This window comes from Mytilus trossulus, chromosome 1, assembly GCF_036588685.1.
Source record: "Mytilus trossulus isolate FHL-02 chromosome 1, PNRI_Mtr1.1.1.hap1, whole genome shotgun sequence".
Lineage (NCBI taxonomy): Eukaryota > Metazoa > Mollusca > Bivalvia > Mytilida > Mytilidae > Mytilus > Mytilus trossulus.
Genome location: NC_086373.1, coordinates 19978965 through 19987380, shown reverse-complemented (window position 1 = coordinate 19987380; position 8416 = coordinate 19978965). Strand labels below are relative to the sequence as shown.

General features: G+C 35.0%; 1 non-coding gene across 1 annotated transcript; it reads right to left on the bottom strand.

The window, feature by feature from the left end:
* Positions 1–1828: 1828 nt before the first annotated feature.
* On the bottom strand, positions 1829–1947 carry LOC134702744 (5S ribosomal RNA). The gene has a single exon (XR_010104543.1). It is a non-coding gene; the product is annotated as a 5S ribosomal RNA (ribosomal RNA).
* Positions 1948–8416: the final 6469 nt, after the last annotated feature.

Genomic DNA, 8416 nt, shown 5'->3' with positions numbered 1-8416 from the left:
ATATTTTCAATATAACTGTTAACAAACTTAAAATATCTTGCTCTTTCTATACAATTATTAGGTGCATAAACAGATACACAATTTAAAATTTGATCATCCGTTTCATATGAAACATGTATAAACCTTCCTTCATCATCTTTATATACTAATTTTGTTTTATCTTTTAACTATTGGCAACCATGATAGCAACACCTTGCCTACTACTATAACCATTACATTCATATATTTTCCCTTCATACATATTTTGTATTCCATCAACATATGATTTATCCCAGAAAGTCTCTTGCAACAAAGCAAAAGTAGCCCTTCTATCATATAAAACAGAAACAAATAAAATTTGTTATCCATTTTTATTTTTATTTTCAGACATGCACCTGCGAGCTTCTACTAGCATTAACATTAGGTTTAGGATTCAACGAAGACCTTCTTATAAGCTTTCGTTGTTGCTTTTTATATTTCCTAAGCTCTTTAGCAGAGAGAGAAAACACATCAACTTCTTCGTTTGTGTCACCTCCTTCATCCATGTTTTCATCAACACAGATAGAGGAGTCATCATCAACATCACCACTACTATCCTCCATCACAAAAGGTGTCGTTTCGTTTTTCCCAATGATCGGCATCAAAATCCCCAAATTCTAAATCTTCATTTACAACTTCTTCACTTAGAAGAGTGCTATCTCCGTTACGTTTAACTTTTTTGCCAGTTTTTTCATCTTTTTTCTCTTCCTCAACGGCACTAACACTTGGAGCAGAGACATCAACTTCATCATCATCTTTCACATCTACATCAATATTTCCATCTGATTCAGATCAATTATCGTCCGAATTAGCATTTTTTCTCTTTCTTGTCTCATGCTGTTCAATATTATCCACGTGCACGACAGCTTCAACAACCAATTCATTTTTGTTTTTATGAATATCATCGACCAGACCTTCACTTTCTGGTATATCATCACTTTTAACTTCAGTTTGTTCTGACACTTCATTATTAGTGTCTTCTTGCGAAGTACTCGTATCTTTAACTCCCGTGGTTTCCACGTTTTTTTACCTCATTCACGCAACTACACACGATTTTATCACAAACATTGCACTTAGCAATGAATTGCTGCGGTCGCGTTTTCAAATTGTCTCTCTTCTGATATTTACATTTCAACAGTAGTTCATGACAATGTTTACACTTTGCTGCACAACACCTTCTCGCAACATGACCCTGTGCTCCACAACCACTACAAATAAAGTAAGGACAGTTTTTGTGAACATGTTCAGGTGAAAGGCATTCTGAACATACCTTTGTCTGGTTATTGTGAACACATTTTGGACGAGAACCGGTGTTTTCAACGTGAAATGGTCGTAGACACAGAAGTGTTATAATTTTCTGTATATAAAGTTAGAAACTGCCGGAAGTCGACTATAAAGCATTTCCTTACCAAAATGTCTATCAAATTAAAAAAAAGTTTCAGATATATATAAAACAAGCAAAATGTTTCACTGAAATGAAGAAAAAGAAGAAAAAAGAAATACATATCATAAATCGCACAGCGGGATGGGTCCGCAGAAATTTGGTGTTAAACGAAATTCACGGGCAAATCATTCATCCTAAACTAATTTCAAAAGCGGTGTATTTTATTTCATCTGGAAAAAACAGGGCAGTCTTATTTCATGATATAAAACGCAGCTAGCTGTGAATCAAATACAGAGACGTGCAAAAAACGGCAAACACGGCAGGGCAGTCTTGGAAAGAGATAAATTGAGGGAAGAGACAAACTTTTTCACTTCTCTGAAGGTGCGGACAATTAAAGAGTAAAAAAGAAAAAGAAAAGAAAAGAAATGTCTACAACACCCGGTATTCCCAGGCGGTCACCCATCCAAGTACTAACCGGGCTCGATGTTGCATAACTTCGGTGATCGGACGAGAACCGGTGTTTTCAACGTGATATGGTCGTAGACACAGAAATGTTAAAAAATTTTATATATAAAGTTAGGAAGTAGCAATTTTAAACAGATCTAGAATTTGTATAAATAAGATTTTTTCAGGTTTAAGATAGAAGCAAAACTAAATATTAACTGCACGATCCAGAGTGGAAGATAGTAAAACTTAGCAAGTACACATGGACTTTATAGTAGAAATACATTGCAGAGAAGAAAGAGAGATTTAGAAAATGGGACAAGCTATATTTTATTTGTGACTAATACCATGCAACAATTTCAGATTCTTTTTGAAAAATTTTGGTAGCCCTTAAAAGGGCTGTTTAAGCTTTAAAAGCATCATGCTTCCTTCATTTACTTCTTCTTTGGTGTTTTTGCCTTCTTTGGTTTAGCTGCAGCCTTTGTCTTCTTGGGAGATTTTGTGGCTTTCTTTGCAGAGTTGGCAGCAGGTTTTGCAGCAGGTTTCTTTGAAGCTGGCTTCTTTGCTTTTGGTTTAGCTGCTTTCTTTTCACCTGCTGGTTTCTTTGCTGCAGGTTTCTTTGCGGCAGTCTTTTTGGTAGGTGTCTTTGCCTTATTTGGCTTGGCTGCTTTAGGTTTAACTACTTTCTTTGTTGGTTTCTTAGCTGGTTTAGCTACTTCCCCAATCTTAAAGCTTCCAGAAGCGCCGGTACCCTTCGATTGTTTCAAGCTATTGCTCTTCACTCCTGATTTCAGAGCTAACTTCAAGTGAGTGTTGACTGTTTTTGCATCGCTACCAACGCTGAAGTTTGCTAAGATATACTTAAGGATGGCTTGACGGCTGGAGCCTCCACGCTCTTTCAAAGCAGATATAGCCTTTCCGACCATCTCGCTGTATTTTGGATGAGTAGCTACTTTCTTTGGTTTAGCTGCAGCTTTCTTCTTTCAAAAATTGGTGACTTAGCTGGGGTCTTTACTACTGGTGCTGGTGCGTCAGACATTTTTCTGCTTTGGTTGTTGAACGATGTGTGCGAATGAACGACAGATTACAATGATATGCAAAAATCACTGACATAGTGTAGTTATCAAACTAACGCGGACCTCGACGAGAACACCCTTAAACTTTCATGACAATCGAATTCAAACAGATCGACAAGAAAATGTTACGGAGCATGCAAAGAAAAAAATTCATATTGTGCGCACAACTGAAATAAATTGTGCGCACAAAATAATATAGTGTGCGCACAAAATCATATATTGTGCGCACAACTTAAATATATTGTGCGCACAACATGATACCGACCAGACAAATATGTATACATTACAACCAATCCATAAAACAAATAAAGTTCACTCTTTCCTAATTGTATCTAAAAAAACAGACCAAACAAGAATCAAATAACACGGACCAATGAACCATGAATATAAAATCAAGGTCAGATTACTATTACTGCAAGCAAGGATTTGTATTTGTATAATCCTTGCTGCAAGATAGACAATTATACCATACAAATATCCCGTACACCAAATATATCTAACTAAATATTTATAGTATCCGAGAAATACACCAAAACACACAAAAAATATTGCTGGACCACTAATTAACCCTGAAAATGAGGTCAAGGTCAGGTGACACCTATCAAGTTGATATTTAGACATTAAAATCGTGTTTCATACAACCAAATATAAAAGAACTATTGCATTTGGTATCTGAGATTTGGTCTAAACCACGAACACTTAACCTTAATTTTATAGAATGATCCAAAAAATGAGTTCATGGTCAAGAAAAAACTGTTTTTCTAATTTTGGGCGCACACCATATTATATTGTGCACACAATATGTTTAAGTTGTGCGCACAATATATTTAAATTGTGCGGACAACGTATTTAAATTGTGCGCACAATATATTATTTTGTGGATACAATATATTTAAGTTGTGCGCACAATATATTATTTTGTGCGCACAATATAATTAAGTTGTGCGCACAATATATTTTTTTCTTTGCATGTCCCTAGCGGGGCTCCGTAGTACATTGTACTTAAAGCTCAGAAAACACTTTGTGATCTGTGTGAACTCATCGAATCTTTAAACAAACTTATTTGTAAAGGTTATCTTACCTATATTGTAACATGTGTACTAAGATCTTTGTCATCAGCAAATTAAAAAAATACTAAATTTGATTTTTTTTCAAACGGAATGTATAAAGACACAACCCCGTTCATTGTTATCTATAAAGAGGTAAACTCCTAACTATCCTACTGTCTGTCGATACATTTATTTTTGGAATTGCACAAGTCATGTCTTCTTTGACTGTCCATGACGTTAAAATACTGAATTCCGGTATGTATTTGAGTTGATTTTAGTCTTTGATGCATTTTTTTTTAAAATTATTATTGACTGTTTTGGCTTTAAACTAACTGCTAGTACTTTCAAAGCGTATTTTTGTGTCTGGTCTATACACCAGCTTTGATTGTTTAGAATTACTACAATTTTTCACTACTTCGTACTATGAACATCAAAATTATTTCCTTTCTCCTTTATATTGTACCGGCATCTGTACATTCAGAACACGAAGTTTTATCGAGCACCAGTTTTACAGTATTATATTGTTGATATTCACCCCAAACATGTAACGAGTTTAAGATAGCAAATGAAGGCAAAGCGCGGGACAGCCATATTAACCTAATGAAGATTTAAAATTCTGTGTATAAGATTGGTGTAATTAAGGTTTAGCGCGGAACACACACACTAACCTAGTTGTTCTGTCCAAAAGCCTTGGCGATGACTTTACATAAAAGATACGCGTTGTTTCATACTACGGAGTTAAAGACAGCAATTGAAGGCATAGCGCGGGACAGCCATATTAACCTAATGACGATTTAAAATTCTGTGTATAAGATTGATGTAATTAAGGTTTAGCGCGGAACAACCACACTGACCTAGTTGTACTGTCGAAAAATCATTAATGATTATTCCTTAGATTGTCCAGAGAATAAGCCATATTTCATTTCATGAAATTGAAGATAGCTGATTAAGGTATAGCGCGGTACAACCACACTGACCTTATGGGAACTAGATATTAAGAAAGGATACTCTCTTTAGATGTAGTCTATAACATATATATAGGTTCCTGCTTAGTTTTTCTATTGAATTAAGAAAAAGGTCATCCAGAGGGAGAATATTGTTTAGAGCCAGTTGCTGACAATCCAAGATTAGTTGGGCAATACAAGTTCTCTCGTGAAAGTTAGAATTCCAGTTTCCTAGCCCAATTTTATTGATGGTAATTCTTTTGATAACACTAAGAGATTCTCTGCGTATACCTTCTAAAACGGGACAGCGAGTGAGAAAATGGATGATATCTTCTTCTTCCAGTTGACAGATTGGGCAAGTTGCATCAAGATTCATATTTGAGAAACGGGCTTTCTGCGATTGAAATATATATGTCCCTGTACATAACCTTGCTTTTATTTAATCAATGGCTATTATCTATTTTGAATTTATTGAACCATAAAACTAATTTTTGACTCTTCACATTGAATAATCCGCGAAGCGGATTATGTAAAATGTGAAGAGTCAAAAATCCATAAAACTAATTTTTGACTCTTCACATTGAATAATCCGCGAAGCGGATTATGTAAAATGTGAAGAGTCAAAAATTAGTTTTATGGTTCAATAAAATCAAAATAAATAATTGCCATTCATTAAAAATAAATTTCTATCAAACTTAAGGCTCAAAGAACTTTTTATATAATTTGTATTAACAAAAACAACGTACACACATGTTGGCGTTTGAATACTCAACGTCAGAGTGGGCGTGTCGCCATCAAAATTGACAACATTGAAAATAAAACTAATAATTTTAACCAATCAGAAGACAGTAAATACACCTAATTTATTTATTTCTGCTTTTCTGAGTTCGCCAATGTTTGGTGGTAGACTGTTCCAGATAGAATGAGGTTTTCCTATGTCTAAATTAGGGATGCAGAGAAATTTTAGTGTTGTTTTGCTATTGGGGTCCCTTTGAAGATTCACTTTCCAGTAGTTGTTTATTGCTTCTCTTGCCTTGCATTTCCATGATAACTTTGATGGTAATTGATCTTTCAGATCAGTCCATGGAGGAGGATTATACATGTATAAAATATCTGGTACTCTGTTAAGGAAGGTTAATTCATGTGTTTGCAGAACATATTGCCTCTTTAGAGCCTTTTTTAGATTCTCGTTGTTAGATGAAAAGATGGAGTGGAACAGGCTAAGAACTCTTTTGTGAATTTCTGCCTCTAGGGGGAGAGCACCAACGAGTAAGTATACTGCTGAAATTGCTGTACGTGAAGAAGAGCTTGTATTTGTCTAAAAAAAAATAACATGGAAATCTCTTAGCAACTTAATGTCCCCATTATTGAGTGGCAGAACTTCCAGGCTGTAAAGTAGCCTTGGTAGAACGTATACTCTATATATCATATAGGAAGTTTTAGGGTTTAGTCCATTTGTACCATGTACTCCAACGTTCATAAGAGAGTAAGCTGTTCTTCTGGCTAAGCTTATTCTGTCCTGGATGTTTGTTTTATTTTGGTCCTTAATTGCTCTGATGATACCCAGATGTGTACCTTTGTTAGCTGATGGCATGTTTTTATCATCGAGTTTGAATTGAACTTCACTCTTCGTTGTTTTAGAGTTACTATATTTATTAATTGTAACGCTTTTGGTTGGATGGATCTTGTATCTATGTTTGTCTGAGTATCTTTTAGATGTATCTAGCATAGATTGCATTTCTTCTTCAGTTGATGACAGTAGTATAATGTCATCTGCACAGGTTGGACATCCCGTAAAGTTTGTGTCGATGTACTGGCTCATACCATTCTCTTCAAGTTCTGTAAGTAGGTCGTTAATGTACAGTTTGTACAAATGGGTGGATAGAAGTCCTCCTTGGCGGACTCCTTGTCGTACAGGGAAGCTGTTACTAAATCCGTTTTTCCATTTAACTTTAGAGGTAAGGTTGTTGTACATATCAAAAATGATTTCCCAAATATCTGGATCAAATAACTTGTCGAGAAGAATATCATGATGAACAACATCAAATGCCTTTTGTGAATCCAGAAGTCCGAAAATTAATTTAGATTTTTGTTTTTTTGATATAAGTTCCGATTCAGAGACTAGCAGTGCTGCCATTGCTGGTGAGAGGTCACTTGTGAGGTCAAATTGTAACTCTGATTGTTTATCTAATTTCAGAAGCACTCTCTGAAGGATAACATGTTCAAATTTTTTTCCTATAATTGATGATACGGTGATGCCTCTGTAGTTATCAAGAATTTTGTCATCTTTATTTTTCTTACATACTGCATTAAGAATACCGGTTTTAAATTGGATTGGTACCTTTTTCTCAGCCAATATTTGATTAAATAGAGAAACGAGATACGGAACAACAACCTCTTCAGCAGATTTGAAGTGTTCAGCAGATAGCCCATATTCATCGCATGCCTTTCCATTGTTCAGATTTGATATTGCCTCAGAAATTTCGGTGGGGTTGAATTTGTCTGAACTAAAATCAGATAAGCTACAGATTTCTTTTGTCATTTCACAGCGGAATTGGCAGTTATTTAGAAATTTTTCATCAAAATCAGGATCGTCCTTAGGTGTTGCTTAATTTTGAAAATATTTTGCCATTGCCTCTCTTTGTCCTTCAGGATCAGTGAGTTCATGATCATCATATAGTATGGTTGTAGTAAGTTCTTTAGTGCTGTTTGTATTTCTGCGTATTAATCTGAAGAAATTTTTAGAGTTGGGTTCACTTTCCATTTTTTTTTATAAAATTCTTTACATTCAGTTGCTCTTTCTTGCCGTAGTCTTTTTCTTACGTTTCTTTTTGTTTCCTTCAGTTCCAAAAAACAAGTGTCCTCACCTCTCTTTCTCCCATGAAGGTCCCATATCCTGTGTTTCTGTTTACTAATCGTAAGTAACTTTTTTGCATGTTGTGAAACTTTTAGTCTTGGGCCGCGGATTTTCGAAGTTTTTGTCGGAATTGTTTTCCTTGCAGCTTGTTTAATTGCATCTATTAGATTATTTGTTTGGTCTTCTGTTGTTACTTTTCGATTTTTATTTTGATCTAAAGATTTTTTTTACTGCTTCACTGCCCAAGTTAATTGCTGGTACACACTTTTCCCATTCTGTTTTATGCAGTACTTCGTTGCTGAAATTTGATGATTTTTTTTGATTTTGTTTGTCGGCTTGAAGTGTTAAAAGAGCCTTGACTGGTACATGGGCTGATAAATTTATTGCATCTTGTGAGAAAGTTTGAATAGAGTGGATGAGGTTGCTATTTGATGACAGGATGTAGTCTATTTTAGATGTAGATTTTCCATTATGATGAAAGAAAGAGTGTAGGTGATCATCATCATCTCGTTGATGTAGATTATAGTCTTTGACAAACTCTTTTAATATTCTATCATGTTGATTATGCCTTGAATTGAGTAAGGTTCCGTTTAGGTCTCCACAGATTATGAAATCCATATAGCAATACTTTTGTATAAGAAATT